Here is an 18,437-nt window from a genome sequence, read left to right as displayed (position 1 = left end):
AATTTAAACACTGTTCACTGAAGTGAAATTACCTAAAAACTAGAAATATTGTTAATATTGCTAAAGGGTGAGTAGCAAACATTTTAGGTAAACCATTTTTTAGTCTAATACTACACAGCAGTAAAGAAAGTCATAATAACAACACACATTACATAGTACTGACTACAGGCCTCGTCATGTTTTAAGCACTTTGTCTGTATTACCTCATTCTTTCAACAACTCTGTGAGGTGGGCATCAGTTAGACATTCCTTTTAGAGGGCAGGAACGTGAGCCCCAGATAGGATAAGTAACCTGCCCAAGATTCTGCCCCAGCAGAACCCGAATTCTATCACACACAGTCCGAGTCAAAAGCCCAAACTGTTTCAGTTGCCTTATACATATTATTTCATTTACTCTCTAAATAATATATTTTTTTCCCCTAATGGAGACCCTGGGGATTGAACCAGGACCTCCTGGACGCCAAGCACGCACTTCACCTCTGAGTGATACCCCCTACCCTCATTTACTCTTGTTAGAGACCTTCAGAGGTAGATCCAGCTCCCCATTCTAGAGATGGAGACACTAGATACAGGACTCGCTCAGGTCCTGCAGGCGGGAAGTGACAGAGGATGGACTGGACTGGACCCAGGTCATCTTGAGATGGAGAAGTTGGGGTTCCTTCCCCTGATACAACACTGCCTCCCAGAAAATAGTTAAGAGCCAAACCCTGTGGTACACAGGTTAAGCGGTAAAGGAATTCAGAAACAGAGGAGACTGATGGAGGCCAGAAGAGTCAGGGAAAAGAGTGAGATAACGAGGAGCAAAGACAGGATCTGAAGGGTAGGATGGAAGAGAAAGGGCAACTTAAGCCAGAGGAGCGAAGCCTGGGGGATGAGCCAGGATGGCCTGCGAGGGGACCGTTAATGCTTGCGTTCTGGCTTGTGGGTTTGTGCTGGTCTGTCTTATTCTTCTGGTAATTTTCTTCTGGGTTTTATTTTGACACATACTAATTATGTGGCCTCCTGTCTCTTCCCTTGAATTAATATGCTTTCTGTGAATTTCTATCAAACTGTAGCTTCTAGAAGGCCAGGAATTTATCTTGTTCATTTTTGATTCCTAGCCTAGAAAGACTTAATATATATTTGTTGAAATTGGTTGAATTGCTGGTTTTGATCCATTCTCGACTTTTAGATAAGGCTGCCTACACAGAGTCGTGTCAGTCTCTTCCTTTCAACCGTGTTCCCTTCTTCCAACACTGACCCCCGCCGAAGTCTCCTCGCCCTAAAACAATGTGATGTTAAACTAAAAAAACCACTGCACAAACAAACCGAAACCTGTTTCCTCAGCTCCACTTTCCCATCTAACTACCGCTTTGTTTTCCTCCTTTCCCTCACAGTCAAACGTCGGGTTTTTGGCACCTGCTCACCCAGCTCTTTTCTTACTTCCCACTTGCTCCTCTGCGTACTCCAATCTGGGGTCTCTGTCAATCCACCTAACACACAATGGACAATAAAATTCTCTAAGTACTTGCCAATCTATAAAACAAATGGGCTTTCTCCAGCTCTCATCTTGCTTGACCTCCCACAGAAGCAACTTTGGACAGTTGATGCTTTTAATTTAGCACCTGTGGTACCCAGTTCTCCTTTTCTGCCACATCTTTGGCTACTTCATCTTCTCCTCCTTGCCTGGTCTTCTACTACCAGCCTTAAGATGTTGATTTTATATAAGACTGTTGCTCTTTATGCAATCTAATTACCACCAACAATACATACTTACTGAATTAATGAACGGACAAAAAACCTACCACCTTCGTTGGGCTGAGCCCTAAGAAAATCAGTTTCTTTCTCCTCGTGCTGACTGTTTCAGTTAACCTTGTCTGTATGCTGTTCTTGCATCTTCTGCACCTTGCTAAACTCTACTTGGTCCCATTTCCAATTTATCTCTGAGCCTCAGCTAACCCACAAACCATCCCTAGGTCTGTTAATTCAATTCCTGGCTCTGACGAAGTTATTTAGCTTTGGACAATTTTGATCACATGAATTCCCAGTAGACTTCCTGGAGAGACAAAAAACACTAGCACTGAATTTGACAGTTGTTTGACATACCATGAAACCAAATAAATAATTTGAAGTAAAGCTAGTGAATTGTCTAGGGGCAAGTTTTACAGAGTTCAAGTAAGCTTAGTACTGACTTTTACCTTATGGAAAATATTTCGTTGGTTTCCTATAGATATATTGCTGTGTTTTGTTTATCTGAGCTTAATTCCCCTATTTCTTATTTATTTAAATTGGTCCACATTCTGTTATTTTTGATCTTCAAGTGTATGAGTTCTTAGTAATTTTTCTTTTTTTAGATTATCAAAAGAACACTTATTATAATAGAAAAATTTGTAGAAAAGGAGAAGAAAAAAGATACAAATTATTCTTAATTCCACCTTCCAGACATAACCAAACACATAGGATTTTTCCATAGTAACATAATCATGTAAAAATATTCCTTATAATGCTTCTGGCAGAAAGAAATAATTTACATTTTTTTCTAAAACACAAACTAACAGAATCTTAAAGAGCTTTCTCATTTTATAATTCTTTTTTCTTTTTTGAGTCCAAGGGACTTTTTTCTCCTCTATAAAATACTAGTTTTAATTTAAACCAATCATTATAAATGATCTGAGTTTACAAAAATAGATCTTTTCTTTCCTCTCATTTTTTTTTTTTTTTTGAGGTGGGCTGGAAACTTACTATTCAATTGGCAAATCACATTGTTGGGGGTAAAATTATAATTATGTCTGAGGTAAGAAAGAAATACTTCTCTAAAGCATGATTCATTTTAAAACTGTAGAGCTAAGGATAGAAGAAATTCAAGATCTGAGAATCCTTTTTCAATAATTAAGGCAAAGGTGTACTTATAGTCAAAAGAACAGCTTAACCCTCTGCTTTTCTCTAATGTTTTCATATCTTAGCTTCATTTCTGGGACCAGATTGTAAACTCTGCGGGGTCAGGAGCTGTGTTGAGTCTTTTATGGATCCCACAGTGATCTGCAGTGTCCTATAAATGCATAAGAAATATGGACCTTTCAACCCCTCAGATCACCTGGACTGGAGTAAACAATACTCTCATTTGTGTGCTCTCACATCTTCTCTTGTCTGAACTCCATGTCAGTTCTCTGGAGTATATACCCTAGGCCACTCACTATTACTGAGGCTTCAAAATGGAAAATAAGTGTCTTGCAAATATGCTTATACTATAATTTTAAGTTAAAAAGTGTTTAGTGCAGAGTACAAAATGATTTCAGCTACCGTATTGTCAAAATATCACAGAAAAACACTGCCTAGAAAAGACCCAAAATGTTAACAGGGGTTATTTCTGGGTTGCAGAATAATGGATGCTTTGTACTTGTCTGCATTCCTTACCCCTGACACCCACTCACGCATGGGCACACACACACACAAAACCTCTCCATAAATATTACTTGTTCTAAAATGGAAGCAGAAGATTTTTACAGAAAAAGAATTAAAAACAGAAGTAAACAGACTCCATTTTTCCTCCTCTCGAGAGAAACTTGAAAGCTGCTCATCCTTCAGGCAGCTCCGCTTGCCAATGTTGAGAAAGAAAAGGATAGAAAATAACATAGCATGCATCTGCCAAGACAGATTTGTGGCTGACATTTCTTCTGAAAAATGTCTCCATTAAAATAAGGAGCTGTTGGAGTTGTCTCCTGATTTAGTCATTTTGGAAAGTAATGAGTAGCTTTCAGAACTGGATTTCAGCTTCCCCATGGAACCCATCACCTTGAATGGATGTACCTCAGACATCATGAACACCTGATGGAGGGGAGTTAATCCCCGGGCACAGTCATCTTCCTAAAACTTCCTTACTTGCATGATGTTGTGCAGGATAGTGAGGTGCTCGATAAGGGTAAGCTGTTATTCATTATTAGTATTTTGGACATATTTTGATTAGACCTGTTTCTAAGTGTTTTAGGGCCCGGGCTACAGACTCCACTAACAACTGCAGATGTCATTTATTTAACCACCCATGTGATATGGGTGCTTTATTCATATTATTTCTCATCTTAATTAATCTTGCAAGTCAGTTAACTCCAACCCCATTTTACAGATGAGGATCCTCCAGCTTAGAAAAGTTAAAAACCTTGCCAGGATTCAAAACCACGGTCTTTGTGACTTCAAAGCCAGCTGTTGGCCGACAATACCGCGCTACGTTTTGCAGGATATCATATTTATCATCGGTGCCCTTGCAGCATTTCCCTAGCATGGGGTTCCTTTGACTGCATTAGAGATTGAGCAGGGTTTTGAATGATACGGGCGTGAACACATGTAGGAACCAGCAGCCCTGCCCATCGTTCTTGGTGTCCGAGACCATCCCCAGGGAGCGAGAAACAGAGGTGAAATCAGGGAAGGGAGTGAAGGCAAAATTGGAAGAAAAGAGAGAAGAAAGCAAGCAACATCGAGAGCCTGTAAAGCAGCTTCTGAAGGGCTTTTACAGCTGGCGGCAGGTTTGGCAACGCGTCTTTCAGACTGTTCAGCTGGGCTCAATTTTCTCAGTTCATCATTGCACAGGCGTTGCAGAGGCCACCTTTAAAAAAAAGTCACTGGAATATAGGAATTTCTCTCTTGTCAGCTCCAACATAATAAAGGAGTCAAGACGAGACAGTAGCACAGCACATGTGGTCGCTAAAGCACCGTAACACAGGGGGCCGCACCATCGAGGTAATAATGCCAGTAACGACAGCCATGTCTGATCAGTGTTTTCTGTGCGGGGCACTGCGTCAAATGCTTTAATTACCTTTTCTTACTTAATCCTCACAACCTACCTAGGAGGTACATAGCATGAGATTCAGTTTTTCAAATTTCATAACTGAGGCCCTGAGAGTTTCTGTTACTTGTACAAGGTCAAGAGATGGTTAATGACCTATGTCCACGATCGGTTTGCCTCCAATGGTTTTTTTTGTTTTTTTATTTGCTTCCAAATTTTAAATCACTGGCCCTGTATTTCTCACTGATAAATGATGCTGCTCTCACATGTCTGGTCATGTTCATTGTTTTTCTAGATTCTTCTCTTTATGTCTCCAAATCTAGAATGTTTTAGGGTGCTGGTTTAAATCTATGTTTCATTCATTACATATTTATTTATTGAGCATCTATTACATGCCAGGCAGTGTTCTAGGCGCTTGGGGTAATAGTGGTAAAGAAATCAGTCAAAATATTTTCCCTCGGGGAACTTTTGCCTCAGTGACATTGCATATTCTTTCTGAAATTTGTGTTATTTGAAGAATTCAAATTTATCTTATGAGAGTGTGGAACAAAAAAGAAATCAAAATCAGATGTGCAGTTTAAGACTTAACTTTGGAATCCAGAGAACTAACACTTAAAAGGAAAACAAGAAAAGACTTAAGAGTAGAATTCTTAAATGGTGTTACCTCGGAATAACTGCGGAGAGGATGCAAGAAAAGGCTTTCGAGTGGAAAAGTATTTTTGGCTTTGTTTTTGCTCCCTCTCTCCCCGTGTATTCCCCCACATATTTCTGAAGGTCATCCTATAATTGACAACCCATGAATATTCATTAAGTAAACTGTATATCGAAGGCAAACTTATAGCCTCTGAGTCAGGTGCTGGAAATAAAATACTGAGGACAATAGTAAAATTATAAAGAATAAAGTAGAAGTGCAGTTATAAAGACAGCAGAATTATGGTTCAAAGACACTAGAATCACAAAGAAGTGGAATTATAAAAGAATGTAGTAAGCGTCACAAAAGGGATCACAAAGAAGTGTGAGGGGAGCTCATAGGTGGGGTATCTGTTGCTGACGGAGTGGCTTCCCAGAGGAAGCCATCTCCAACGTGACAGCCCAGCCAGGTCCAGGCAGAGTGGCGGAGGGGATCAGGACTGCAGCGAGAGGGCAAAGCCTGGGCAAACAGCCCCTAGCTGAAGAGAATGCAATCTGAGAGCAGCTACAAGTGAGAGAAAATAATCTGAGTCAACTGAAGTCTCCCGTGTTTTTTCTCTTCTCTTCCAATTTTAAAGCAGAGCGGTCATTTCACAGAAAACGGAGTCAAGCAGTGCCAGTGTGGAATTGTCTACCCATGAGATTTTAGGAAACTAATTAATTGATATTGTTAATATCAGATTTCAGTGTTTTAGGAATTCAGATGGGATTGCTGAAATGAAAAGGCAATCAGAAGTAAGCTGCAGTCACCCAACACTGCTGACAGCGCCAAGAGGACTGCACCTGAGGCTTTAAGATCTTCTGAGACAGAGAGGGTTTAGTTGGAAATTACCACTGAATTCAGTTGTAAAGGATCATGTCATCTTTCGGGACTTCTGTCAGAATGAATTTGTCATGAACATATGCACTCTGAAGCTGTGGCAGAAAAACTAAAAATAAACACTATCAAGTATATATCAAATGACGGTGATGTCTGTATTCAGATTTTTAAGCAGAAGTTTCAGGACAGAAGAAAAATCCTGTTACATTGCACGACAATCTGGATGTTTTCAAATTACATTTTCAGGTAAGAAACAAGATTCTTAAAATAAATCCATTGTTTCTCTTTGTCGTCCTTGATCCTGAATTTGACGGCAATTGTAGAAACTGTTTGACGCAATACTCCTTGGTATCTTCTCTCACGGTTGCTGACACCTTCAAATAACCTGTGACCTGGCCATGGTCAGAGGCCAGACCACAGGAAGACAGCAGGCATTTCTGAGTTTAAAACACTACCACAAAAGCTACTTATCCAAATGAATGAAGTCTCAACAAGGTCTCGTTCACACTCAACTTATTAGAACTAATTCATTCAGTCCAACTCCTACATTAATGCATGAATTCAATAAACATTTTAAAGCACTCTGTGTATCCAGTACTATTCTGGCTGTTCCTGCTGACCTGGTTCCTGAAGAGAACAGCCCAGGTCACGTCCGGGCCTCTGTTCTACAGACATCCTTTTAAATTCAGGTTTATTTTGTTACTTTATACAGGAGATGTGAAAGCCAAAAATCAGCGTCTTCATTAATATTCGAGTACTCTATACTAACTAGAAATCTCAAAACAATTGCCTAGAAAGAAATTGATGGATGAGTATGTTTTAAAGTTTATTTCATACTATACTCAAATTTCTAAATTAGGTAGAGGGGAATCCACAAGAAATCAGAATGGTTAACATAAAATTTCTTTTATTTCCTCACTCCATCCCTGGCTGTCTAGCCCTTGATTCTGTCTTTTCTGTCCACCTATTCCCATTTCCAATCCTGAACATGGTAATGACTATGACTCCTCACTCAGTAATTTCAAGCATCTGATTACTTCCTTGAATGCATGGAGTAACCTCCATAGATTGGCCCAGAGTGTTTTGAGTTCATTTAGTCCCACAGGAGTTGCCATGGAGAAGGCAGAGGCCATTCATTCCCTCTGGCAGCCCTCTGTGTATCCTTCTATCATGTAATGGTCCGATGCACTGAGGCCACTCATTCATCTCCTCTCCTCCCCTATCCACGGGCGTCCTTCAGAGCAGGGGCAGGTCTGCATATCCGTCTATGTCCCACCTGCTAGGTCAGGGTGAACAAAGTAGAAGCACCATTCTTGGGACTGTGCCCGGGTGAGAGGCTTCCAGAGGCTGGCGAGGTGAGGCAGAATGACAGATGAGGGGAGCAGACACAGCAGACACGACAACAGCCTGTGCTGCATCTGAAGGGTGAGGCAGGACAGACTGGAGAAGGAAGAGTAATGAGAGTGTGTGACACGGCGTGAGTGAGGCAAGGGTCAGGCTGTACAGTTTAGGATTTATCTGAGAAAGGACTGCGAGCTCTTGTCCTTACCCGAAGTGAGGTAAGGTAGGTGTAACAGCTGGAACATCCAAGGCACTGAATAATTTTAATCCCTACCTTACAGAGTTTAGTGATTAAAAGGGATAACGATTAAAGGAGGTAAAAGAGGCATAGAGCTGGCGTGGCCCTTGCTATAGTATGTGAGTTCTCCTTCATTTCTCCCCAAAGTAGATTTCTCAGTCAACAGCATCTTGCATTGCCCATCACGATGGCTTTATCAGTATCGTTTCTGACTGTTTTGAGAGAGAGGCTAATTCTTTTCTTGGCTGCAAGTGTGACTCAATCTCTTATATTAACTGAGTGGACTCTGTGAGACAAGACCTGTTTCAAACCTCAGCTCCCTCCTTTACTGGCTCTGGCACTGACAGTATGTTCCTGAACCTCTCTGAGCCTATTTCCTTCATTAAACTTTAAGGACAGTTGTGAGACTTAGACATAAAGGGGATAAAGGTCATAGAATATTTAAAGTACTTACTGAAAAGTAGTTATTATTAAGCACAGGCACTTTCTACTTTAACTACTTTGGACAGAATGACTAGCAAATGTATTTCCCAATATCTTTTAAAAAGAAAATGGAATTTTTAAAAAACCCTGTAGTCATTATTGTAGGTTGGTTTATTTAACATTTGTCCAAACTCTTTTCCTTTGATTTCCTCTACCTCAAAGCCTGGGGAGCTAAATAATTCATTTCCCACCCTCCCTTGAAGGCAGGCAAAAACATGTGACCCAGTTCTAAATGATGAGACCAAAGTGTGAGTCAATGAGGGAGGGAGAGGAAACTTATGGAAAAGCTCTTATTTTCCTAGTGAAGGGAAATAGATATGGCTGCCCAGCCCCTTGCCCTAACCCCTTTGTCCTATTTGGAATGTGAATTTGATGACTAGAGCAGCAGCAACCATTTTGTTACAATGAGGAAATGAATCAAAGAGGGTGGAACAGGAAGACAGGAGGAGCACGGTTCCTTAATGACACCATTAAGTCACTATGTTAGCCTTGGATCATCCATCACTGTATTTATTTTTGCACAAGTCAAATAAACCTGTTTGTTTAAGCCACTGCTATCCAGCCATTCTGTTACTTGTAGTCAAACACATCCCTGAAAGGTATAAATCTTTTTCTTTTCTTAATGATAACTGACTATGGAACCATGACCCTCATATTTGTAAGATGTATCAGGCTGTCTTCCTGGAAATAAATGGTTCCAGATATATCTAAACTTTTTTTCCACTTAAGTCATTAACTTATTTACTATGTGAGTTATTTTGAAACAATTATTTATGGAAAGAATAACTGATAATTCAACTGAATCTGCTGTCTCTTTGCTTGGATTTTGATGTTACCTGACAGTGCTTTAGCTAGTCACAGTCCTTAGTACATTACGTTGCCTTTCCTTTCAACTCTGCCATGAATAGTGTCCAAATGGGAAACCAAATGGTTACGTTGGTAAACAGCATGTTACATCTCATCTGCAGATGATCTATGAGTGCTATTTTAACTCAAGCTCTTTTTTGGTTATTCCCATGTTTGTAGTTGGTTCCAGATAGTTGTAGGTCCTGCCCCATGGAGAAGTAAAGCCTTGTGCACCCCCAGTAACCATGCCATCCTATGCCCTTATCAACTCCCTCCCAAACACTTCCTCCACTCAGGGTTTTACACACAACTACCAGCTTATATTTCTAGTTGTGTTATTCCTTTGCTCAGAGCCTTTATGGCTCACCCCTGCCCACAAAATAACCCTTCTTCCTTAGCTGAGCACTTCGAGGCCTTCCTTACTGTGACTGCAGCACACTGTCCCCCTTCTTTTCTAATTCTCACGACTCCGTCATATACCCTACATGCCTTGTGTCTGCTCATGTCTGCTTTTAAAGCCTACCTTCCCATTTCTGGGTTCTTTTACCCACCCCACAAGGGCCAACATTTCTAGTAAGTTACTCTAGTTACTCTTTCCAGGAGGAAGTCACTTCCCCGCCTGACTCATCCTGGTACGTTATTATACCGCTGTGTGTGGCACTGATCCTTTCCTGGGCTATATTCAAGTTATTTTTGTTTACATCATTGCCGCACGCAGACTCCACAAAGGCAGACCTATGTCTCCGCATCATCTCTGTATTCCCTGCAGTGCCTGGTCTGCTCCTTGCTTTTCATCTGACACGCAGTAGGCCCTCGATACAATTGTTTGAATGGATGACTATAAAAGCACTGTCATAATGGGGAAGATGAACTATAAAACTCAGAGGAGACAAGGACAGGGCTTTGCCTGAAGCAGAACTGCGGGCCTGGTTCTGCATTTGATTTGTAGAGCTGAGCAAGGTCAGAAGATGATGGGTGGTGTAGATAAGCAAATATACAAGGCCCAACAATTGGCCATTCCCGGTAAAATTTTCTTCTTGTGTGCTCAGATTAATCAATTTTATGAATTTTCTTAATTATTTTACATCTGTCATCTAGCAAAATTACTTTTTTAAAAACCTCTCAGTGTAATGCACTCATAGAATTCATGTTCTCATTTATTCTAACCTGAGAAACAGAAATGAAGAGATTATAGCTGAATAGAAGTGCTTATCAAATGATAAATGCCCGGAGAAAGCAGCAATGGGCCTTCTCTTCACGATCTGGAGTCGTAAGTGTCACATTTTAATGAAGGGACAGTATAGCAATCACAAGGGCTGCTTCTGGGGTCAGTGCCCGGGATCTGGGCCAAGGCTCTACTGCTCTTGTGGGATCCTGGGCCAGCTACCCTTTCAAGTATTTCACTTTTCCCTTTAAAAAATGTAAATGATAAGTATATTTGCCTCATGGAGATATGGTGAGGATTAATGACCTACCACACGTGAAGCACTTTGAATAGTACCAAGCATCTATTAAACACTGTAAATTGTTAGCTATTGTTTTTTAAGACACCATCTGTTTATAACATATTCTTGTATTTTCCTCACTAGTTAAGTCTTACATGCCTGGTCTTTTTCTTTTCTTTTGTCTTCTTTCCTTTTTTTTGGTCACTTAATTCAACTATAGTGCTGTCTCTATTTAAAAATATTGACCAATGCCATTCGTTTGGTCTGAAACATAAAAAAAAATAGTCCAAGAACTTTACCACGTTCTCAGTAAATTTCTGTATAACATATTAAAGTAGATTAAGACTTAATTCTGCAAGTGTGTGGAATGTTCATTGACACTATTGTAATTACCACCCTGATCACAGAGCATCTCTTGGAGAAGTGACCAGCTGAAAATCTGTGTGTGTGAGTGTATGAGTGTGTGTGTGTGTGTGTGTGTGTGTGTACCTTTTTCTGTCAGGAACTGTAGGTTTGAAACAAGAGTTTACAGGAAGTGGTTAGTATGACATGACATTCAGTCACCATCTATGAATCTGTTTTATTTTATTTCAAAAATTACAAATAAAGACAAGATGTTGTAAAAGGCAGTCCCATGGAAACAGCACAGGCTTTAAACTATTCTTAGGTAGACCTGTCAATAATAGTTCTTGGAATCAGCATTTTCTTAACATGAATCTTCCAAATATGTTCACTTGAATATTATCTTGATTTTGTCCACACCATTATTTCATGGTTATCATGTGAAGACCCTACTTTATACTTAAGATGATTAAAGCGTATTAAGTGGGGCTTTTTGGACTCCATTTCATGAGAGTTTGTAATAATAACATTAACAGAAAGGTATCTTATGTCCCTTTGGGGAAGGAGTCATGTTCATCCTTTAAGTTCACTCCTCGTTCTTCCCGTGAACACCTCTACGAAACATCACAATGAGAATACCGCATTTGCTGGCGTGAGAGCTCTTCTCGATAGGCACCGAAAATAGGTTCACCATATAATTGGCATCAATTTCCCACTTTGAAAGGAAATGCGCTTTCTGAGTCACTTGGTTTGCTCTCTGCCAGTGGAGTGTGAATAGGCCTGATGCTGAGTGAGCTCTGGGTATGGAAAGTTGTGAGTCAGGGCAGCTCGCTCGTTACTGAGACAGAACGCCAGAATTAGCTATAAATACGGTATCTGCGTGTTCTCCCTGTTTTGGTTTTGATGCTGTTTAGCAACCAGCATAATTTGTCCCAGGACTGTGGATGTTACTTTGCTAGATGTAGGATTGCTATTTCGTGAGCAAATAACTGTCTCTATCTCTCAGTGCTTTTAATTTTCCTTTCTATACAAAAGATCCAAGAATGAAATGGGTATCATAATAGTATTTCAGTTTTTAGAGCCTACAGTAATGACAGTTTTGAAAGTAATCAGATTCACTTTTCAATTTCTAGATATTTTAAAACCAGGATTACAAAGATTTATGTTAACAGGTAAATTAAGTGGGTCCCACTGACGAACCCACCGAGAAGGTACCCTCCTAAGTGAGCCACGGTACTTTTTCCAGGGCAGCACGGTCTTGCCAGCTCTGCACATGGGAGGATCTGATAAATGCTGTTGCCCAGACAGTGTGACTCCTTGTAAGCTACTCTTGAGTCAAGTCAAAAATGGGTATTTCTCATGTTTCTTCAGAGCACTTCACATTGAGTTTCTTTTAGTATCAGGTTTCATGCTGAAGGTACTGTCTATTTGATTTAAAAAGACTTTGAATTTAAAACAATTCAGAGGGACATATATCCAGGTGCACATATACACCACTGTCACGCAGGTAAATATCTTACAGAATAGCTCCACAGCCTTTCTCATCTATTAACCTTTGAAAACTCCTCCTCGACTGTTTTCTGTTTTAGTTACTGAATCCACTAAATAGGATTAGTGGGGGATTTTGGTTACGTAACGGGTGTTTAAACAGGATATAATAAGTGATGGCATTTAAAGGAAATACATAACTGAAAAATCGTGCTCTACACTGGAATTTGATACAACATTGTAAAATGACTATAACTCAAGAAAAAAATTTAAAAAAAATAAAGGAAGTACAGCTTCCCTGTTTTGTATATTACAAATTTATCAACCTCAGGCATTGAGATACAATGACAGGATTTTCCTCCTCGTAATTTTAGGGGAACGGGTTTGTTTGAGTAAACTGTTACCAAGTGTTTTCATTGCCTTTCTTGTGTTTAGGTGAGCTGCCGAGTCTGCTGAGAGTCTGTGCTGTTCCGATTCCGTGCAGCGGTGCTGGTGGAGATGGTGGTAACTAACTGAGGACTGTGCACTGGGAGTTCAGGGATAAGAGTACTTGTATTTTAAAGGTTAGTGTTGATTCCTATGAAAATGGAAGTTAATTAACAGATAAGTACTCAGCAGCTCTGCCTAAATTAACTTTTACCATTCTTGTTTATTTCCCCTCTGGCTAGGAGTGTCTGGTGGGATGGGAATTACATAATTTCAGTGGTAAATTTGAAATACATAATGGGAGGATTCTCATATTCAAAGGAAGTCACATGGGGCAAATTGAGCAAATGCAGCGCCAGGGGGTTCCTCTGAGGGCTCAGACACAATGCCTCAACAGTGGTGTGGTTTTGACAAGGACGTGTCTCTACGCCGGGGCGCCCTAGCACCGAAGCCAGTTTGTGATGAAGCGTTCCCTAAACCACAAAGAAATGAGGAAAATAAGGCAAACACTGGGAGTTTTTCTGAAAGCCAACATTCATTTAGAGACTTTATTTGGAGCTGCCATTTCTAAATTTTTTGTGCCCAAAATATCCCTATCAATAGATTTTTTTTTCTTTCTAATACCCTCACTTAGTAAAATTTTTAAAAAGTCAACCTGGGAATGCAAATTAAAACAACAATAAGATACCACTGTATACCTACTAGAATGGCCAAAATCTGGAACACTGACTACACCAAATGCTGATGACAAAGTGGAGCAACAGGAACTCTCACACATCACTGGTGAGAATGCAAAATGGTACAGCCACTTTGGAAGACAGTTTAATGGTTTCTTACAAAACTACACATACTTTTACCACATCATCTACCAGTCATGCTCCTTGGTATTTATCCAAATGAACTAAAAACTTACATCCACACAAAAACCTGCACATGAATATTTATAGCAGCCTTTATTCATAATTGCCAAAACTGAAGTACCCATGATGCCCTTTAGTAGGTGAATGGATAAATAAACTATGGTATATCCAAACAAGGGGATATTATTTAGTGCTCAAAACAAATGAGCTATCAAGCTTTGAAGCAACATGGAGGAAATTAAAATGTATATTACTAAGTGAGAGAAGCCAGTCTGAAAACGCTACATATTGTGATTCCAACTATATGACATTCTGGAAAAGGTAAAGCTATGCAGATAGTAAAAGCATCAGTGGTTGCCAGGAGCCAAGCTAAGGGGATGGGGTGGGTAAGAGAGGAACAAGCAGAGCACAGAGGTATCTAAGGGCAGTGAAAACACTGCATGATATGATAATGATGAACACATGTCATTATTCACTTGTCCAAAAACACAGAATGTACAACACCAAGAGTGAACCCCAGGGTACACTACAGACTTTGGGTGATGGTGATGTGTCAGCATAGGTTCATCAGTTGTAACAAATGTCCCACTCTGGTGGGGGATGTTTATAATGAGGGAGGCCATGCATGCATAGAGGCAGGGAGTATATAAGAAATCTCTTGTTTCTTCCTCTCAAGTTTGTTGTGAACCTAAAATTGCTTTAGAAAAGTAAAGCCTTAAAAAACAAGCCAACTTCATCTCAGTGCCATTACAATTTTTTCTGATCTACTATATACTGAAATTAGGGAATTACTGGTCCATGTGCCTTGCTATATGCTAAGATGGTTTATAATTAGTTCCTCACCTGCTTCCCTAGGGAAGTTGGTGTTGGTGAACAAGAAATAATCCTGATTTTACCAAAGACCCTCTCCCTTTCCTGGCTGAAGAGATCCAGTCAGTAAGTCAAGGTACTAGTTAGCAAGTCTCTTCCTGCGTCTTATGACTATAGCTCACTTCTCAGTTTTAAACTTTGCCTCTCTTGCTTCCTCCTATAAAAAGTCTGGAAGAACAATGACCATTAGCTTACTTCACAGTCTGAAACTAATGTGGGCCTTCACGATGGTCGTCACTATTAAGCAGCATTTGCTCGATGCACATGGGCGGGCAACCATTTCTCTGGCAAGCTGCGTCTTGTTCCCACTGATTGGAATATCCAGTGGCACAATGCATTTTGGAAAATAATGACATAAACACTACATCTTACCCTATTATTTTTCAAGCATATTAAAAGACTCTTCTTAAAAAAAAACAAAACCCTGCATTTGTTTTTTAAAGAGTTCATCAAGCATACAATGACTTGGCCTGTTTTAACTATTTCTTTAAAAATGTTCTAGCTTGTGAAGATGACTAAAACGAAGGCTATTTTTTTTTTAATAAAAAAAGCTTTTAAAATAAAATAAAAAATTATCACTAAACAGATCTATTATTGAGGCTTTTATACAGTTTCATCAAGTCCAACTGCTCCAAAATGTCATGAGACATAACTTACTCACTAAAGACTAAATAAGTAGCTTTCCTAATCCCAGTGCTGCTCAAACTTTGAAGAGACACTTCAGACAATCTTTGGGAACTCACAGCATCCTAATCTTTAATTAGAAGCAAAAAAGCTGTAAAAGACATGATGAACTATTACATCCAACCTACGGTAAGTTAAAAAAAAAACCACAAGCTTGTCTGAAAAGATTCTCTGAAGTCCCCAGTATACCAGGCTTGTGATTTCATACCGTTCAATTCATACTTGCACAGATGGCGGTATACAGACAAGTGTAATAAAAGAATAAAAATGAAGCAGTCCATGTGATGGGAACCATGTCAATAAGATACAGTATTTCAGGCAACAGCATGTTTTCCTGGCTATTTTGATTAGATTTTTTTCTCCAGTTAAACTAGGTTTGTTTGTTCTTTAGTCAAATCTGCCAACAGATACCGTTAATGCTGAAGTAAAAAAGAAAAAAAGAATGAGTTGACATCTGTTACAATTCAACCACCATATTCAGACACAGCCATTGTATAGCTTGATTATATGGGTGACAAAGATATCAAAGAAAACATTGGGACAATTTTATAACAGATTAACAGACACTTTCAAAGAAAAACAGTGAATCTGGCAAGAAGGTTTTACAACCTAAATTCTTCATTTTGGATTTCTTCAATAATCCATCTATGTGAGAAAAGGCAACAGAAAACCCTCAAAGAGCACAGATTTTTAAGTGGTAATTGTAGATTCCAAAAATTGGCATTTGAGGTGGAAGGAAGAAAAAGGAGGAAACAGGCAAATTACAAAGCAACGTCAATCACATCGCTCTTATGACATTCCAGGCACTGTTCTAAGCACTTGATATCCACTTACTCCTTGTAATTACACTGAGGTAGGACGGATGAGTATACCCATTTTACAGGTCAAGCATTTGACTCAGAGAAAAAGAAGTAACCTGCAGGGGGTCACACAGGTGCTAGGAGACACAGCAGGAATCTGGACCAGGCAATGTGGCTGCATGATGTGTCTTACACACGGTCTCTCCCTACCAGGCCACATGCATTCTCTCATTTCACCCATACAGCAACACATGCAGTAAGGAGTGCCATCTCCAACCTACAGATGGCGACCAGGTCCTAGAGCACCGCGAATTTACTCAACGGCAGTGGAGCTGAGATTCCAAGTGAGGTTTCAGATTCCAAAGCCCGAGGGAGGAAGAGCACCAAGACCAAGTTTCTCACCTGGACTAAGCGGTATGTGGTCTCTGTGATCTTTAAGAACGTCACACCAAGATCAGTGATTAATCCCACTCGCGAGGTAGGGTTGGGGAGAGAGTCTGTTCTCCTCACTACAAGGAATTCCTGTAGTGCCTGACATATGTGAGGGCACCCTGTACATTCTCTTTTGCAACAGTCATCACACTTAATAACTCGATGTTAACTATCTGTTTCCCCACAGACTGCAAGCTCTGTTCATTTACTGGGAACATACTATGTACCAGAGGGGTACTGTTCCAGGCGTTTGGACTATGTTATGAAATAAAATAAAGATCTTTACCTCTTGTTTATTTAGCTTTGCACCCCTAACACCTAGCAGAGTGTCTGGCACCCATCGGTTCTTAATAAATATTTACTGAATGAATAAATGAATTAATTAGGAGGAGCAAGTAGAAGAAAAAGAAAACAAACTACAGAGAAAAAGAAATATTTGGGTTTAATCTTTTAACTCCCTGATTTTTACTGAGATCTTAATATGCTTTTGATTAGTAAGGATGATCACTTTAATGATTTAATTCATCTTTAAAAGCAGAAAGGCTACCAAATATATTTTAACTCCAAAAGTGAACTACGATCCAGGTTCTGCAGGAGGACATGTGGTTCAGGATACAGTACTTGCTCCTCTGTCGGACTAGACTTTCAAATTCTATTTCCCAGAGCTCAGCCTGCGTTTGTGCTCACCATTTTTCAAAAGGTGACTTTCCAATGCAAGGCTTCTCCCAGTAATTAGAGGCGTTTATCTTAAAGCTCATCTGGGTTTAGCAGGGAGGTTACAGGCTGTCATCTGCATTGTTATTGACTCCTTCAATTAGAGGCAATGGCATTTCACCTCCATGCAAAATATTAGTAAATTAACAGTCCTCACTCTGCATTCATTTGGGAAATCTGCTCTGCTTGTGATGACGAACGTGACAAACAGGGAGTAATCAGAGACGCTCCGGTAATACCTTTAAGCCTTGAAAACATCAATTAAAACTCTGGCCCTGCAGCTTGTGCTTGGGGTTTGGTCTGTAGGGTAAATTTCTATTTTCATGACATAGCGCAGAAGTCAGCAATGGTAATTTGCAGGAGAAACAAACAACAACTCCGACAAAAAAAAGAGCCACAGAAACACCCACCCTGATTTTCTTGAATCTTTCATATCACTCATATCTCTTTTAGACCAAAAATGAACTCTGGCATTGTGAACACTTTTCAGATCAGATTTACAGTTCTCTGCCATGACAACGTTGACTCAAAGGGCAAATTCTAATAAGTATTTCCTTATAGTGCTAGAAAGACCAAAACTATTATTCAAATGTCGTGACAGTCTCTTTCAGTCTAAGGGCATTTTAGGCTAATGAAGAGATTTTTTTTTTTAACACAGTAATTGTTAGGTTATAGGAGCTCTGCAGATGGGATTTAGCAGATTTACCTAAAATTTATGAGAAGCGTCCTCTGTGCATTTTATTGGGATGGGGACGCATCACGTTCACAGGATTCTCCACGGGGGCTTAAAACCCCACTAGGCAAGAATCTCTACTCTGGTGAGAAAGACCAAAGGGCTGAGGGGAGGGTTCTGTGGAGCTCGGGGACCACCATGGAGCACCACGGAGCTGCTCCGGTCTCAGTGTCATCTTCTGTAAAACGCCTTCCTCAGGTGGCCAGTGAGCCTCTTTGTCTCCTCTATTTTAGACTTGATTCTTTGATGTAGGGATCATGACTTAGGCTGCATCTTCACCTCCAGCTTCCTCTAACTTCTAATGACCGTAATAACTAGTGATTCAGCCTCATTCTTCTTTGGCGCACTGAATATCATTAACCACAACATAAATTGAATGTTTACGAAAAAATTAGTATTTGCGCTGTTCAGTGGGGCCGAAAGAGCAAGGCCTTCCATTTTGAGACAATATCACTTCTCCATGACAAGT

The 18,437-nt window shown here is 40.0% G+C and overlaps 1 protein-coding gene across 2 annotated transcripts in view; it reads right to left on the bottom strand.

Annotated features, from left to right (window-relative positions):
• Positions 1 to 18,437, bottom strand: part of AK5 (adenylate kinase 5) — a 213,613-nt gene that overhangs the window by 147,843 nt on the left and 47,333 nt on the right. The gene's annotated exons all lie outside the window — the stretch shown is intronic.

The sequence above is a fragment of the Camelus ferus genome, chromosome 13, assembly GCF_009834535.1.
Source record: "Camelus ferus isolate YT-003-E chromosome 13, BCGSAC_Cfer_1.0, whole genome shotgun sequence".
Taxonomy (NCBI): domain Eukaryota; kingdom Metazoa; phylum Chordata; class Mammalia; order Artiodactyla; family Camelidae; genus Camelus; species Camelus ferus.
The sequence above is the reverse complement of the archived record's forward strand: the minus strand, read 5'-3'. Positions and strand labels throughout refer to the sequence as shown.